The sequence below is a fragment of the Ursus arctos genome, unplaced genomic scaffold (assembly GCF_023065955.2).
Source record: "Ursus arctos isolate Adak ecotype North America unplaced genomic scaffold, UrsArc2.0 scaffold_2, whole genome shotgun sequence".
In the NCBI taxonomy this organism is placed as follows: domain Eukaryota; kingdom Metazoa; phylum Chordata; class Mammalia; order Carnivora; family Ursidae; genus Ursus; species Ursus arctos.
The window spans coordinates 9592387-9610993 of NW_026622874.1; the positions used below are offsets into that span (position 1 = coordinate 9592387).

General features: G+C 43.6%; 1 protein-coding gene across 1 annotated transcript in view; it reads left to right on the forward strand.

Annotated features, from left to right (window-relative positions):
- Window positions 1-18607, forward strand: part of MPZL1 (myelin protein zero like 1) — a 58591-nt gene that overhangs the window by 14303 nt on the left and 25681 nt on the right. The window lies entirely within an intron of this gene.

Below are 18607 nucleotides of genomic sequence, written 5' to 3' on the forward strand. Positions count from 1 at the left end.
TCTTACTGCTCCCAGCATCTGCTGCTCCGACCATCCCTCCCACCCTCTTGTCTTTCTGAACCTCGTCATTAGCAGAAAATGCACCAGCTCCCAAGTCTCACCCTATTTGAGCACCAGCTGCTTAGAGTCTGACTGCAGTACTTTCTGGAACTCAGTAGGTCCGATGCCTCCCCACTCTCTTACTTACATGAGTCACTTCCTGGCTGCTCCTGTCTCCCTCTGCCACCCGGAGTCTGTGGTCCATTGTTAGAATCACTCCCTTGTAAATACTCCTACCTTCCTTGCCCTTCTGTCCCTTCATTCTGTTCAGCGAGGACTACAGCTTTGGGGAAACCCTGCCATCTCTTTTCATCTACTCAGTGTTTGGTGGACAACTCAGCAGGGACCTTCACCCTCCTGATCCAGGTACCAAGCCCTTCCCCACTCCTGGCTTGCGGCCTACAGGCTATGTGGCCAATGGCTGCATGGGCTGACTGGTAGCAGGTACCATGGGAAATTTCTGGACTAAGATCCTGTTGCCTGTGCTCTGTGTTCTAGAGTTGGCAGTGTGACCAATCATTTGTACTTTATTCTGGAGCACTCCTAGAGTTGCTAAGAAAAGTGCTGTTGTTGCTTTCAGGGGGTCTGCCAGCCGCTCACCTCCGACCTGTGGGTGAGATGGCCACAGAGCCCGGCCACGGAGCTGGGCCACCGAGCGCTTGGATTTGGCACCTCAGTTTTTACAGCCTGCTCTGTTCTTTGATCTGTTAAGAATGTGGGTCTGCCTTTGATAATCAACACAGACCACACGGGCAAAGGATATAACGGAAACGTTTCACCAAACAACTTTTGTCAGTAGCCCAGTTAAGGGAAGTGATATTTGTAAAGCGGTCCGTTTATTTCTGTCGCGGTTCCACATTTTGTGCTGGGTTGGCTTTGTGCTTGGACACCTGCGCCTTGGCCCCTTGCACAGTTGCTTTCTTTGAATGTGTCGTGGTGTCATGTTGTTAACTTTTTTCTTTTTTTTTAAGGGTGTCAGGGCAGCCTGCTTTATAAAACTCAGTATTTACTACTATAGGTTGTTCCTAGGGACACCCCCTTGCCGTACTTGGCGTGCCGTACCTACGTGGTGTGTATGAGAAGTCTCTCTGAACAAACTGGCCAGGAGAAGCTTTGTTTTGGTCAGTATATGGACCATAGCTCCTGCACAGCTGTGTTCTAGTCTCTTACCCCCAGTACCGCACTTTTATTTTAACTTACATGTTTCCTGATTTCCATATTTTATTCAGTATTTATATTTATATGTATTTATAGTAAGCAACATCAACTCCTTCACGTAAGGAGGCCGAGTATAAGTAAATAAGCACAGTGATGCCTCTTGTTTCCTGTAGTCGGGTCATGCTGTTTTATTTTCCAGTTCTCTGGTCCTGGTTAACTTGGTTTCTGTCTCTGGACTCTGCGTGAACAATTGCTGAACGCTCTGTACTTACAGATTGCTTTAGAACACCTTCCATTTCGAGAAAAATAGATAATCCCACTCCTTCTCGCCCTGTGGTGCCATTGCCCAAGCTGGCCGGCCCACTAGCACGCATACAGCTGAGAAGGCTGACCCTTCAGCCATGGCAGGTGCAGTGGAAGATGGTGCGCGTGACCTGTGTCTGCTGCACCCAGGGTGCTTAGTTTTTTCTGAAGGTTGTATTTATTTGAGAGAGAGAGAGAGAGGGAGAGCACGCCCCTGCACTCAACGTGCTTAGAGTCCATTTGGAGAGAGCACAGATAGGCATGAAATAAATGAGACCAACATTTTTGGACTCCTTACTAATACAGCAGTGTTTCAGACAAGGGAGGGGCTGTTGTCTATTTTGATCGGTACCTTTTGGAGCCCAGAACCATCACGTTGCACAAATACTCCTAAATGTTATTACAACTATTTATTTATTTATCAGAGGCACGTGTGGAGCTGACTGTAGGCTGGGCGTTCCCCTAAACCCTTTACAGCCCTTTAGTGGGATATTAACTCATTTCACTCTTGCAATAACCCTGTGAGGTCGACACTGTTAGTAGAACACATTTGCAGTAGAAGCCGCAGAAGGGCACCCGGGTGGCTCAGTCGGTGAAGGACCTGCCTTTGGCTCAGGTCACGATGGGGTCGAGCCCCCACATCAGACTCCGTGCCTAGCGGGGAGCCTACTTCTCCCTCTCCCTCTGCTCGTGCTCTCTCTCCCTCAAATAAATAAATAAAATCTTTTAAAAATTTTTAAAAAAGAAGAAGAAAAAGCTGAGACACAAAGGGGTCTTTGCCCCAGGTTACACATCATTGCAATTTCACGTAGCCCTCTGGTTTCCACCGTGGCAGACCACATAACCACACTAGTAGTTTTTCAGGAAAAATTGTGATGTCTTGTTAAAAAGTACCTTACAAGGGGGACAACTTCTGATAGGTAAAACAAAGAAGATCCATGAGAAAGTGTGACTAAATGAAGTCCAAGAGCTCTGTAGGGACCTGCATGTAGAGAGATGGTGTGCCTACCACCTCCCTCCGAAATAATTCACGGATAGGCCTTCCTAACAGTCCTTTCCAGCAGTAAGTGCACATATGTTATCTGTTGGTTTCATTACATTTGTTTCCTTTTAATTGGGAGTGACATCAGAGGATTGGCTGCCACCAGTTCAAGAATAAATATTGTCGTGGGCACTGCAGAGGTGGGTTGGACCCCCTGCCGTCCCCACAGTGCCTGGCTCAGATGTAGGAACCAATGCTGCTGCCTGTGTACGCACCAAGGGGGTCTGGAAAGGTTTGCTCGGCCTGTCATGATGCTTCCTGGGGAGAGCAGGGCAGGCTTCCCAGGCAGGTTCAAAAGTGGCTTAAAAGAACGGGAAAGGGGAACTGGCTTTACTTTCACTGTGATGAGATGGTGGGGCTGGGGCACGGGCTTCCATCTGGGCTGCTGCCTGGGGTTTGGTTGGAACTTCCCACCTGACCCGCAGGAGGAATCGCCTGGACTTTCTTATCACCCTGCCTCGGACTGGGGAGTGGGACGGCTTGGAAGCTGTCCGCAGTCAAACATCAGACTCTCATTGCACGTATATTTCTAAGTGCTTATCATTAGGCACATTTGGGGGCAGAAATGTTGTCCATGGACTAAAGTAAATACGGTGTCACACTAATCTAATATTGCAAATGGAAGGTTCTGCAGACTCTAATGTCAAGAATGTTTTTGGAACCATGGACACAAGGCCATGTCCTATGTATCTTTTAAAAACATTGAAAATATTGAACATATCTTATATGTTTGGGTTAATCCCGATGCTGAAATATTTGGTATTCCCTTGATCATTAGAGGCAAAGAAGTTTTTTTTTAAGTCTTATTTTTATGGCAGTAATGATTTTTAAGTTTTATGACATTCTTTTTGTACTTTAAGCAGATGCTTGATTTTCTTATTTTTAAATTTAATAAGTGGGACTCTTTTACTGCGCATATCTTGGATTTTAGGTTCTGGGCTAACTGTCGGAAAGCGGGATCAAATGTGAATAAAATTCAGACTTTTAGATGCCGAAGGCCTGGGAGAGACTGGAAAACAATTATCAAGAGATGTGTTATAAGTAAACAGAAAGCAACATCTTTACCTTTAAGATGTGTGGTTTACTGCGTATCTTTAATTTTAAGACAGTTTTTCACATTCTAATATCTCTGACATTGGGATGTGCCTTACAATCGTTGGTTAGTTGCCAGGGGCACATAAAATAATGTGTCTTACCACCAGTGGCATCTTAGAATTGATGAAATATGTGAATTTTTTATAACTTTATATATTTCAGCATAAATTCATTTAAACTTCAGAAAAAATATCCACAATCTGAACCACGCTAGGGGAGGCTTTACAGACGTGAATGTCTTGGAGCCGCCTTAAGGAAAAGTAGGTGTTGGCCCAGTTGGAGCCAGTGGGTTGGTAGAGATGGCATTCCAGACAAAGAATGGTGTGTACAAAGCACGTTGTTGTTACGGACTGTGTTGTGTTGGGGAAAGGGTTAGGAGTTGGGTGTGGCAGAGATGTTGGAGCTGGGGCGAGATGGGGAGACGAATGAACTGGCAGCATGGTCACCGGGAGCCAGCCTTGGAAGGACTTGGTGTGGCAGGCTGGGGAGTTGGGCTTGTACGGAGGAACCCCTCCCTGTGGCCTCGTAAAGCAGCTGGCCCTCGTCAGCGAGGGTCTGAGTAGCATTGACATAGGACCAGAAGAGCGTAGATACTGCAGTATGTCAAATAAGATCAGGAGTACAGAGCTAGCTGGATGCTGTGGAATTAACTGGAAGGGAGAACTTCACTGAGTGGGGCCATTTCCTTCTGCCCCAGTTGAGAGTGGAGTTGGGGCTCGGTGGCCTGTTCTGGAAGCTTGGTTCTGGACTGGCTCTATGACAGCTGGTGAAAAATAGGGAATGGCTTTCATAGGGCAGTTTTCATCCAGTTGGATGGAAATTTGGGGGGAAGCATGTAGGAGGTGGTGTTTCTAAGCTGTGTTTGGCTTTCTCCTAAGGGTCGTGTATTCTGAAATTTATTCCTAAATTAAGAGCCATTTATTATTCTTATTTTCCTCTAAAATATAACATCTGGTAGAGGAAGATTTTTATCACAGAATTTTTTAAAAACAGGTTTTTGGTTTGTGTTTTTCTTTTTAAAGATTTTATTTATTTGTTAGAGAGAGCACAAGCAGGGGGAGCAACCTGCCGACAGAGAAGCAGGCTCCCCACTGAGCAGAGAGCTCAATGCAGGCCTGGATCCCCAAACCCTGGGATCATGACCTGAGCCACCCAGGCGTCCCTTGGTTTGTGTTTTTTTCAATTTGATCCATTATAGGAGATATTTGTTCAGTTTGGGTCTCCAGATAAAAGAGGCACAATTTGTTCATCAGAGAAACACTGAGATACAAAGAGTTAGAAGGCCGAGGAGGAAAATTTAATGGAACCAGAATTAAACAGTAGAGAGAACTCCTAATTTTTCTGTTCCTTCCAGCTAATTGTAACATTCGTTACCGTCTGCAGCCCGAGTGTATTGTTTTACACAGAACTTTGCATTGTTAAACTAGTGGAAGGAACTAGTCTGTTAAAAGCATTTTCTGATTTCATTTCACTTTTAATAAGAAGAGTTGAATACTGCTATATTGGCATAGTTCAGAAGTTAAAAAAGAGAGTACCTGATAAAAAATCTTCCAGAAATCTTTCTCCGGGTCCTTGCCGAAGAGGCTAGCGTTAGTTTCCTATGTATCTTTCCAGAGGTATTTTAGAGACCAGAGCAGACCTGTAAGTTGACAGCATCCCATAGATGTCATTCACCAACTTGCTCTTTTTTTAAACAGTGGCTTTATTGAGATACAGTTCACCTAATACAGAATTCACCCCTTTTTTTTTTTCATTTTTTAAAAAATTATTTATTTATTTATTTGACAGAGAGAGAGAGAGACAGCCAGCGAGAGAGGGAACACAAGCAGGGGGAGTGGGAGAGGAAGAAGCAGGCTCCCAGCGGAGGAGCTTGATGTGGGGCTCGATCCCATAACGCCGGGATCACGCCCTGAGCCGAAGGCAGACGCTTAACAACTGAGCCACCCAGGCGCCCCAGAATTCACCCCTTTAAAGTGTAAAATTCAGTGGTTTTTAGTATATTCATAGCGTAGTGTGGCCATCATCACACCTAATTTTAGAACACTTCCATTAGCCCCTAAAGAATTCCAGGGGCGCCTGGGTGGCTCAGTCGTTAAGCGTCTACCTTTGGCTCAGGGCGTGATCCCAGGGTCCTAGGATCGAGCCCCGCATCGGGCTCCCTCCCCGCTGGGAGCCTGCTTCTTCCTCTCCCACTCCCCTTGCTTGTGTTCCCTCTCTCGCCATCTCTCTCTCTCTCTCTCTCTCTCAAATAAATAAAATCTAAAAAAAAAAAAAAAAGAATTCCAGTACTCTGGGCACCTGGGTGGCTCAGTCGGTTTAGCATCTGCTTTAGGCTCGGGTCATGATCCCAGGGTCCTGGCCCTGCTTAGCGGGGAGTCAGCTTCTCCCTCGGCCCCTCCCCCTGCTTGTGCGCATGGGCATAAGCGCGCGCGCGCTCTCTCTTTCTCTCCCTCTCTCTCTCTCACTCTCGCTCCCTTTCTCTCTCAAATAAATAAATAAAATCTTTATAAAAAAAATCGTGTACCCTTTAGTGGTCACTCCACATTCCTCTCTGCCTGCAGCCCCCACTAATCTGTTTGTCTCTGTGGGTTGCCTATTCTGGAAATTTCTTGTAAATGGCATCACTGATAGGGGACCTTTTGCATCTAGTTTTCCTCAGGATTATGTTTTCCAGGTTCATCCGTCATATAGCATATATGGACATTTCAGTTCTTTTTATGACCGAAAAATACTCCATTGTATGGATACACCTTACCGGACCTGTCACCAGTCGATGGGCATGTTTGCGGTCCTCTTGGACGTATACTTAGTAGAATTGCTAAGTCATATAGTAGCTCTATGTTTAATCATTTGAAGAACTGCCAGACTGTTTTCCAAGGGCTGCACCGTTTTACATTCCCACCAGCAACCTAGAGTTTAAATTTCGCCTCTTCCTCACCATCTTTTTGATGATCGTTCTCCTAGTAGGTGTGAAGTGGCATCTCGTGGTTTTCACTTGTGTTTCTCTGATGATTAGTGATGTTGTAACATCTTTTCCTTTACTTGTTGGGTTATTTGTGTTATCTTTTTTGGAGAAATATCTGTTCTAGTCCTTGCTCATTTTTTAATTGGTCTGGCTTTTTATTGTTGAGTTTAAAGCTTATTTGTATATTTTGGATACAAGCCCCTTATCAGATATAAAATTTGCAAATATTTTCTCTCATTCTGTCGGTTGACTTTCTTGATGGTATTCTTTGAAGCACAAAAGTTTTATTTTTGATTTAAGTCCACTTTACCTATTTTTTCTTTTATTGCTCATGATTTTGGTGTCATATCTGAGAAACCATTACGTATGGGGTGCCTGGGTGGCTCTGCCTTTGGCTCAGGTCATGATCTCCAGGTCCTGGGACTGAGCCCCATGTCAGGCTCTCAGCTCAGTGGGGAGTCTGTTTCTCCCTCTCCCTTCTCCCCCTGGTTGGGCTCTCTCTGTCCCTGTCTCTCTCTCTCTCTCAAATTAATAAATAAAATTTTTTAAAAATTGCCTAATATAAGATCACAAAGATTTACTCATGTTTTAAGAGTTCCATAGTTATAGTTCTCACATTTAAGTCTGTGATCCATTTTGAGTTAATTTTTAAATATGGTCTGTCTATGTTTTGGTGATTTTCATTTAATAATATGTCTTGGAGATCATTTCATATCAACACTAAGGAACTTCCTCGTTCTTTGTTATGATACCACGGTATTCCCTTTTATAGGTATACCACAATTAATTAATTACTTAATTATTTCTTTTTAAAGAGTTTATTCATTTATTTGACAGAGAGAGCACAAGCAGGGGGAGCAGCAGGCAGAGGGAGAGGGAGAAGCAGGCTCCCCACTGAGCTGGGAGCCCGATGCGGGACTCGATCCCAGGATCCTGGGATCATGACCTGAGCTGAAGGCAGATGCTTAACCGACTGAGCCACCCAGGCGCCTCCAAATTTATTTAAACAGCCCTCCCATACATAAACATTTGGATTTGGAAATTATTTCAAATATCAAGTGCCTCGAAAAGTTATTTCATATCAGCCTCCTCAAAATGGCAGTTTCAGCCATTTGACAGACTTTATTGTTTTCAGCAATTCTTGTCATCCAGAAGCCTTTGAGTAAGTGCCAGTCCTCTGGGGAGTAAGACTCCAAAGAATGGTTTCAGGAGATTTCATTCCATTAAATGTTTATAGTAAGTCAGGAGGCAGAATATTTGGAAAATATTCTGGAAAAATACTTTGGAGGAATAAGGTGCTCAAAAATTTTGTTGTGCATTTTTAGCTATATTTGGTTAGAGATGACTTAATAGCATGAGTCCTCCTTTTGCTTTTTTGCTGCATAGTTGTGTCTCACATCTGTAAATCTGAGTAATAATCTAAACTTCAGGCAATTCGGCCAGGCACTCCGTAGGCTATAGAATGTCTGGAGATTATGAAATGTGGGTTTCTTTTTTAAAGGAAGACTAAGCTTGGGGGAAGATCTTGAAATACACCAACAGATGACTAATCTGCAGAAGCTTATCTGGCTACTTGAAAGTAAGCCCCCCCCCCAAAAAAAGGGGGGGGACAATGGACAGGTAAGATTAATATGATAAAGTCTATTCCTTCAGGTCCTTGAGCTTTACTCGTAACACAGTTCTTCATAAACGATTTCCTCTTACTTTATACACTGATCAGACTAGCATGTCATGAAAAGAACAAAGGAATTGTTCAAATCCTTTTTCTGTTCTTGATAATACGGATACCTTCAATCAGTTACTTACCCTCTCGGGGCCAGAGTTTTTTCATCTGTAAAATGAACTCTGAACTAGGGGAGTGTTTCTAAGCCCATAATAGGTTAGAGCAATTAATTAGGAGGTGCAGGGGGGCTGCTGGAGGCAGGCTGCAGTCAGCCAATGACTTGACTGGAATGGAGCAGATAGTAAATAATTAAAAGCATTTACCAAAGGTCAGAAATAATAACGCTGGGGACATCTAGACTGGGGCAAATAGCCCTACTTATCCCAGTGGCCCCAGAGAGCATCACTGAATTATACTATGTTCCCGATGTTCATACAAGTCCTGTTACTATATAGCAAAAACAAACAAACAACCCAAAACAAAAACAATTAAATGAAATACTACATTCTTTTTTTCCATTTTTATTTTGATGTAATTTCAGACCGACCAAAACAGTGCAAAAGAATGCAAAGAACGCCATTTACCCTTCACCCAGATTTCTCAAATGTTAACATTTTGTTACGTTTTTTAAATCCTTCTCCCTCATGTGTAGGTTTCTCAACTATATAAAAGCCGCAGAACTGCTGGTCCTTTATCCTTAAATACGTGTGTGTGTGTGTGTGTGTGTGTGTGTGTGTGTGTGTGTGTGTATGAGAGAGACACCATTATCCTTGGGCTCCCTGCCAAGCAGGGAGTCTGCTTCTTCTCCCTCTGCCCCTCCAGACCCGCTTGTGCTCTCTCTCTCTCTTTCACTGTCTCTCAAATAAATAAATAAAATCTTTAAAAATGAAACAACTTTGAGGAGCTTGCGGCAGCCGTAGGACAAATATAATCATGCAGAATTCTGAATTCTTTCAAAGAAATTAGATATATGCACAACTTAGTTTTTAAAAAATATTCCTCACATACCTAAAGTCAATTTGTTGGCTTATAAATGTAAAAATAATTTGGTTTGTTAGTAGCCTTGTTGCTTTTGAAAGATTTAGAAGTGACTCACGCCTGGAAGTTTTTCTGTTTTGTCAGTGTTGGGGGCGGAAATCCTTTGAGGGATTCAGAAGATCTTCTGAATGCCTCTTCCTTCCCTCCTTTTTCTGGTTCTTTCACAGCTCCCCCAAAAAGTCCGCTTCTACCGTATTGCTCTCCTTAAATACACTTGGTGGTACCCCCTTCCCATGGGATCGAGTTCCAACTTTTCAGCATGCCTTTTCAACTTGAAGGCTTTCTTCTACTCCAGCCAAATTCACCTACACAGTTCATTTGTAAACATCATCTCTTTTCCCTCTCTGCAAAATGCCCCTTCCTATCCATCTATCTTGGTTCTTCTCAATGCTCAACCTTCCAGCTAAAATTCAAGTGCATTTTCCATGAAACACTTCCTGACCTCTCCACTTTTCGAACTTCAAGTAACCACAGGTAGTCTATTTGCTACTCTAAGGAGATGCTCTCATAGGAACTTTTTAGGGAAGATGAGGTGAAGTAGACAAGTCGAGTGTGACCTGGTAGCGTGCGATCCCTGTTTGGAGGACCATTTTCCGGCGTCCTGCGTTGTCCCGGACCCTGAGACTGCTGGCGCTCGGTGTCTGTTGTACACATTCTCATGGATGTCTGTGTTCATGCCGAGTATCTAACGAGACTGCGCCCCTCGCAGAACTAGCTCTCCCTTCATTTGCAATTCAGGAAGTGAGTTGTTTCATTGTTATTAATCTTTTTTCATCACCTTTTAAATTTTTATTATCTTTTTTGTTGTTATTTTAGTCTGACAAAAGCAGCATCTCAACAGAAACGGCGGGGGGGGGGGGGCGCAAATGTTTTCAATTCTCTTTCATATTTTATTTTCTGTCCAAGGGTGAGCATTTATACCTTGAACTCTTTCTGCAGAGCAGAGTTGGTGCTGATGAATAATCTTGTTGACTGAGCTTAAGCATCCATTTAAGGGCAAGTTGGTTTCTTTAATTTACTTTAAGGAAAAAAAAAAAGGCTCACGTGTTTGATTAACAATCACTTCACATTATAGGAATCCTAAAAATTCAGCTGTTATCGGTTTGTTTACTCCTGAAATGTTCTTTGAGAGCTTTGTGACCACCAGGAAGTATCCTGTGTGCTGGGCACAGGAAGGCCAAGAAAGATGTGAGTCCGCCCCTCGAGGAGCCTTGAGCCTGGGAAGGGTGTTCGGGGTGATTGCTGTCCTAGTACCAAAGAAGATTTTGCCTCTCCCTTGAAGGTGTGGCTTCAATCATGGGCAGTCAGAGAGAGATGTACAAGAAAGAGTAAGTAGTCCGAAGAGGAGTCAGATCAGGGAGGATTTTACTCAAGTCACGCTGGGGTGTGTTAAGATTCTGTAGGGTTTTAGGCACGGACCTCGTTCCAAGCTCAGTGAACGTGCCCGAAGTGCCAGCAGCCGGGCCATCCGCGCGGCCTGGTGAGGGAATCGAGAGCAAGCTGATCCCAGCTCAGCAGCGACAGCCCTCGCCAATGTAAAGCGGAAAAGGGCAGTGTTCCTTTGAAAAGTCCGGTGGGCCTTGCGAAGTAGTGGGGCAGCTTTTACACTGGGTCTTCAATTTTAAAAATTGGCGTGGGTGAATTTGCATTTAATTAGGAATCGGCCCAAATCATAACCAGGGAGTAGACGCAGCTGTGAGAGTATCTAAAGCTCTCAAAAGGATTTAGTATTTCCTTCCCCATTTGATTCACTTCCCCCCCTGTGGTTAAACTGTGGTTAGTCTGTTTGTCCAGCTTTCGATTGTGGTGGTAGCCGACTCTGGTCTTACACGACTCCGGAGTAGACCGACCTTCTCAGAAACTAAGCAGAACAGTAGTTTTCCAGCTCTCTTCAGTGGATTCCCAGGGAAAGCTGGCACGCGCTTTAGAGCTTCCGAATGGTCGATGTACATTTCTTTTTTTCCCTTAAAGTTTATTTTTAACAATGAAAATAATAATAAAGAACAACATACATAGATATGAAATTATAGGCATAATTTAGGGACTTTGAGACCACTGCCATGTTAAGTCCAGCAGCTTATACATTCTTTAGAATAAAGAAGATTTTTGTGATTTCTGTGTATACATTTAAACTTGTGTGTGATGAGAAGGTAGTCGTGCACTGCCCCGGTCTTATAAGGAATTCACGTCTGTGGGGGCGCCTGGGTGGCTCACTTGGTTGAAAGTCTGCCTTGGGCTCAGGTTATGATCCCAGGATCCTGGGATCGAGCCCCGCATCGGGCTCCCTGCTCAGTGGGGAGCCTGCTTCTCCCTCTGCCTCCGCTCTCCCCCACTCATGCTCTCTCTCTCTCTCTCGAATAAATAAATAAAATTTAAAAAGAAAAAGAAATTCACGTCTGTGCATGTGCACTAAATACAGCTTTACAAGAGAACATACCTGTACCTACACTCAACCCAATTCCAGGCAAGGCTCGGCTCATGCTTCAGGTGCAAGTGGAGCCTGGTATCTCAGTGATTACAAGTTTAGAATCACCGGAGGGCTTTTTAAAACTCCTGATGCCCAGGCCGCACCCCATACCAAATAAATCAGAGTACCTGGGGTTAGAGGTGGGACTCAGACATCAGTATTTGCCTTTTATAGACTTTATTTTTCATAGCAAAATGGAGAGAAAGGTTATGTATCCATATGCCACGTACCCATATTCTCCCAGACATGCGTAGCCTCCGTCGTTATCAACCTCCTCACCAGAGTGGCAGATTTGTTACAGTCGGTGAACCTGCATTGATACATTGTAACCCCCTGTAGTCCAGGGTTTCCCTTGAGGTTCACTCTTGGTGGTGTACATTCTGTGGGTTTGGACAAATGCATAATGACAGGTATCCATCATTACGCTACCATGCAGAGTAGTTTCAGTATTTCTTTTTTTTTTTTTTTTTAAGATTTTATTTATTTGACAGAGACAGCAGGAGAGGGAACACAAGCAGGGGGGAGCTGGAGAGGGAGAAGCAGGCTCCCCGCTGAGCAGGGAGCCCAACGCGGAGCTCAGTCCCAGGACCCCTGGATCATGACCTGAGCCGAAGGCAAGATGCTCAATGACTGAGCCACCCAGGCGCCCCAAGCATCAGTATTTCTTAAAGCTGTCTAGGTGATTCCAGTGTGCACCCAAGGTCGAGAACCATTGTGCTGTATTGTAGTTCTGAGGCTTATTTATTATTGTGAGTTTTGAGTACTTCTTATCTGACTTGTATGTGAAAACTACCTCTGTCTTCTTTATACATTGGGTTCCCCATAAGAACCCATATTTTGTTTGAATAAAAGATTCAGTTAAAGCTTGATAATCAGCATAGTGAAAAGAGCTGGGCTTTGGGGTCAGAATGTCCTAGATTCAACTTTTGGCTCCACATTTGCCAGATAGGGCAATTTTCATAGCCTCCCTGAGCTTCTATCCAGTAGGTAACACCCAACAGTGTTGTTGAAAAATAATCGTTCCTTAGTTTAGTAATGCTTTACCCGTAATAAGCACTCAGTAAGTGGTGGTTTTTCCATTGCACCCTTTTCGCCTGATTTTGCAGGTGAGGAATACCCCTTCTTTTCATTGACCAGAGGCATATTCTTTTCCAATCGCATGTTGTGTTGTTGGTTCTAAAGTTTTGTATTGTTTTTCTCTGATTTGGATGAAATTGTGGTTCAAGTATCTTCTAATGTACTGTAGACCTTCTGATAAGATTCGAGAGCTCAAAGATTTAAGTATAGTGGTCTTTTGCTTGAATCAAAATTTTAGAAGCCATTTCAGCACGTGAGAAGTATAAACTATGTGAGAGTGGTATTTTTTAATCTGTAAGGTGTGCCCCCCCGAGGTTTCAACATGTTCTTTACACGAAGCATTTTAGTCCACTAGAATCTACCAGAAGTAAAATGATATGATTTCTTACTTTTATTTGTTTGCTAAGAACTGAGAAATGCTCGGATACCTGACATAGATGGTAATAGTTCAGGTTGGCTACAATCGCGACATTTGTGTTGACTGCTTGACCGTTTGGACATTTTGGCCTTTTTAAAATTGATTTATATATATATATATATATATTAAAGATTTTATCTATTTACTTGAGAGAGAGAATGCACAAGAGGGGGTAGGGTCAGAGGGAGAAGCAGACTCCCCACTGTGCAGGGAGCCCGACACGGGACTCTATCCTGGGACTCCAGGGTCATGACCTGAGCCAAAGGCAGTCGCTTAACCAACTGAGCCACCCAGGTGCCCCATTTTGGCCCTTAGCGGAAGCCGTGCCCTGTGTAAAGTGTGTGCCAGCATCACGTGCGTCGTGGGGGCGGGCACCGGCCTCTGCCTCGCCCCGGTGGATAGTTCTTTCTTGTCTCCGTGAGACTGTCAGTCCATGAAGGGCAGAGGCTGAATCCCAGTGTGGTTTGAAAGAGTGAATCGTTGAGTGAAAAAAAGGAAAGCAGTAGCGGGGAAGAAAGCTGAACAGCACATACATAGAGGAGGGCAGAGAAGAAATACCAGGGCTTTAAGGAGTCAGATGATGAGTTAATGACTGGCCTGATTCAGGACCTTTTTGAATGTCTCTTATTTGAGAAACAGAAGGACCTTTGTTAGTGCAAAAAAGGTTAAAGATAGAGATGTGGCCAGCTGGGTATTGATCCTGAGAGGAAGGAATTGACTCTGAGAGGAGTTAGTAATGTTGTGTGTTAGAGAAAGTACACAGACTTTTCCTTTATTATTTTATTTTTTTCCAGATAAAGTTTTTTTTTTTTTTAATTTTAATTCCAGTGTACTAAACATACCGTGTTGTACTAGTTTCAGGTGTACAACATAGTCAACAATTCCGTATACTACTCAGTGCTCGTCATGATAAGTGTACTCTCAATGCCCCTCACCTATTTCACCCATCCCCCCACCCTCCTCCCCTCTGGTGACCATCAGTTTGTTCTTTGTATTAAGAGTCTGTTTCTTGGTTTGTCTCTCTCTTCCCCCCCCCCCCCGCCGTTAGTTTGTTTCTTTCTTAAATTCCCCATATGAGTGAAACCATAGGGCATTTGTCTTTCTCTGACTGACTTACTGCACTATGCATTATACTCTCTAGCTCTATTCATGTTGCAAATGGCAAGACTTCATTTTTTATGGCTGAATAATATTCCATTGTATTATAGATACCACATCTTCTTTATCCATTCATCTATTGATGGACACTTAAGTTGCTTCCATAATTTGGCTATTGTAAATAATGCTGCAGTAAACATAGGGGTGCATGTATCCCTTCGAATTGGTAGTTTTGTGTTTTTTGGGCAAATACCCAGTAATGGAATTACCGGATCATAGGTTAGTCCTATTTTTAATTTTTTGAGGACCCTCCGTACTGTTTTCCACAGTGGCTGCACCAGTTTGCATTCCCACCAGCAGTGCATAGGGGTTCCCATTTCTCTGCATCCTCGCTAACGCTTGTTTCTTGTGTTTTTTAGTTCAGCCATCCTGACAGGTGTGAGGTCGTCTCTCACTGTGGTTTTGATTTGTGTGTCCCCGATGCTGAGTGATGTGGGACACCTTTTCATGTGTCTGTTGGCCGTCCGGATGTCTTCTTTGAAGAGATGACTGTTCATGTCTTCTGCCCATTTTGTAATTGGATTATTTGTGGGGGGTTTTGGCATTGAGTTGTAGAAGTTCTTCATATATTTTGGACACTAACCCTTTATCAGATGTGTCATTTGCAAACAACATTCAGTAGGTTGTCTTTTAGTTTTATTGGTTGTTTCCTTTGCTCTGAGAAAGCTTTTTATTTTTGAGTAGTTTCAATAGTTTATTTTTGCTTTTGTTCTCCTTGCCTTAGGGGACATATCTAGAAAGATGTTGTTATGGCTGATGTCAGAGGAATTACTGCCTGTGTTCTCTTCTAGGATTTTTAGGGTTTCAGGTCTTAGATTTAGGTCCTTAATCCACTTTGAGTTTATCTTTGTGTGTGGTGGGAGAAAGTGGTCCGGTTTCATTCTTTGGCATGCAACTCACCTAGTTTTCCCAACACTATTTGCTGAAGAGACTGCCTTTTTCCCATTGCATATTCTTGCCTCCTTTGTTGAAGAGTGCCTGTAATTGTGGAGCTTTTTTCTGGGCTCTCTCTTCTGTTCCATTGATCTGTGTGTCTCTTTTTGTGTCGGTACCTTACTGGTTTGATGGACTACAGCTTTGTAATATAACTTGAAGTCCGGAATTGTGATGCCCCCAGTTTTGTTTTTCTTTTTCTAGATCGCTTTGTCTATTTGCCGTCTTAAAGTAGTATGTACACCTTTCTTATTGAACGTTTCAAAAGATGAGTCTCCTTGGGGCGCCTGGGTGGCACAACGGTTAAGCGTCTGCCTTCGGCTCAGGGCGTGATCCCGGCGTTATGGGATCGAGCCCCACATCAGGCTCCTCTGCTGTGAGCCTGCTTCTTCCTCTCCCACTCCCCCTGCTTGTGTTCCCTCTCTCGCTGGCTGTCTCCATCTCTGTTGAATAAATAAAATCTTAAAAAAAAAAAAAAAGATGAGTCTCCTTGGGGTTTCTCTCATCTAGACTGGAAGAAGACTCTGGAAATCTATCTAAACTTCCTCCAAGATGGTTGTCAGCACCCTAACTTGGCCTGAGTAATCTGCAAACACTGTTCGCGGCATTATCCCAAGGGCGTTGGTTGTGGAGCAAGTATACTTTTTATGGCTGAGCTTATCTGAGTTTAGTTGGTATGTTTTATTTTTCTTTCTTTCTTTCCTTCCTTCCTTCCAACTTTCAAACAGATGTTTGTTGAACACATTGACAAAAGGCATTTGTGAGGTAATGAGAATCAAGGAGGACACAGTTCCTGCTCTCTCCTGGTTACAGGCAGCCGGTCATTCCAGCAGAGTGTAAGGGGGGGGGGGTTTACAGGGTCAGGCAGGGCAGGATGCAGGGGGAGCACAGGGTGGGGAGTTCAGGCAAACGCCTGAGGAAGTCACTTTTAGATTGAGGCCCAAAGCATAACTGCAGACAGAATGTAGAGGAGTGTGTTCCTTTTTTTTTTTTTAATTTTTTTTTAAAGATTTTATTTATTTATTCGACAGAGATAGAGACAGCCAGCGAGAGAGGGAACACAAGCAGGGGGAGTAGGAGAGGAAGAAGCAGGCTCATAGCAGAGGAGCCTGATGTGAGGCTCGATCCCATAACGCCGGGATCACGCTCTGAGCCGAAGGCAGACGCTCAACCGCTGTGCCACCCAGGTGCCCCGAGGAGTGTGTTCCTGACAAGTAAAAAAGCTTCATTTATTTTTTTTAAAGATTTTATTTATTTATTTGAGAGAGAGAGAGAGAGAGCACAAGCAGGGGGAGCAGCAGACAGAGGGAGAAGCAGACTTCCCGCTGAGCAGGGAGCCTGATGTGGGCTCGATCCCAGGGGGGATCATGACCTGAGCCGAAGGCAGACGCTTAACCATCTGAGCCACCCAGGTGTCCTGAAAAGCTTAATTTATTAATATTTAGGGTTCATTGAATAGAGTATGTTTTTATAGTCTCCACTTACTTTGTGCTCTCCAGCTGAGGGAGGTCCAGAATAGATAGCCCTGGTTCATAGAAGAAAGGAGCCCACTTCAGCGGCACCGTGGCTCTGTTCTGAGGATGGGAGGCCTCCGGCCCAACACCTGCGTGGTTTCCGCTGACACCCATCATGTATTGGCTGTACTCCATCCAGCCTGATTGTAGGAGTCAACAGTTGATACAGTGAGGGAGGCCTGTGCTGAATGCTTTCACTGGAGCATTCTGGAATTTAAAAAGCAAATCTCTTACCAGCTTACTGATGTCTTCCTTTCTTTAAAAACACAGTTTTTATCATGAAAAATAAAATATATATGAAGGTGTGTGAGTGTGTGTGTGTGTGTGTGTGTGCAGTGTACAGAGCTAATGTTAAAACAAGCCCCCATGCCCTCACTACCTACCCTAGGGAATCAAATGTTACCAATAGTGTGTGCCTTTTCTGTCCTGTTCCCTCCACCCTCTGCTACTCAGACCCCCCGTCTGAATCATGTTCCGTGTTCTTTTGTTTCTCCTTTAGTATGTTTTCAAAGGTCCTGCTTAGGCTTGTGTTAGGAGATACTAGGATATCAGATTAACACCATGTACCAACAGCCGACAAGAGATAGGCCAGAAAGCTATTTAAATAAATTGCTTGATTGTACTCTTCTAGGCAGGAGAATATACTGGTAACATCAAAGTGTTTCCAAAAAAATGTCAAAACAAAAGCCTTCTTTCAATTTCAAGGAACACGTAGCGGGGGTTGTTGAATGGGTGAGGTTTTTACAAACCAGGCGCTGTAGATGGACCAGCAGTGATATGACAAGGAACCGCTTCCAGCGTTAAGTTTCGGGGTCCCTGTCTAGGCCTTGAAAGTGTTTATTCATTCATAATAATGTTATTCCAGGGTATTTCAAGTGATTTTATGGTATGAGAGTTTGAATTTACTTGGCGTAAGACCATTTGGCATGTTAATTGGGAGGCATTATTGACATTGCATTACTTCAATAATTCAAAATACTGAAATAGATCACTTCTGGGCGCCTGGGTGGCTCAGTCGGTTAAGTGTCTGCCTTTGGCTCAGGTCATGACCCCAGGTCCTGAATTAAGCCCTGCGTCGGGCGCTGTGCTCGGTGAGGAGTCTGCTCCTCCCTCTCCCTCTGCCTGCTGCTCCCCCTGCTTGTGCTCTCTCTCCACCCCACTCCGTCAAGTAAATTTTTTAAAAAAAATCTTAAAAGTATAAATTAAAAAAAAGAAGAAATAGATCATGTCAAGAAATCGATTCTTGGATAAACTATTCTTGAATTTGCTTTTTTCCTTGTGGTTGCAATGAATGTTGTTTTGTCACTTTGTTTTTTTCCTAAACTCTTGCGGTTCTCCATCCAAAATAGAAGAATATAAAATTGTGGGCATCATATTTGATTACTGTAGAGATGAACCCTGGTGAGTTGATTCTGCAAACCTGTTGATTATTCATCAAATGATTTTTCAGGCTTTTTTCATTTGAATTGATCTCCTACAAGAAGGGTTGTCCTTGTTGGTTTTCTTGCCCTTTGAATACGAGTGTAACTTAGCAGGATTCCTTACCCCAGGAAGAACGTATGCTCAGCGCCTGGTACCATTTTGAAATTTACATGTAAGTTAATAGATAACTCAGAATCCAAAGTTGGCAGGATATAAAAACATTTATACGTCACTTAATCTTTTTATTTCATTTCACTTATGTGTTTTTATTCCTGAGGCAGTCGGTTTCTCCAGGATTCAATAGGAGACTTTTCC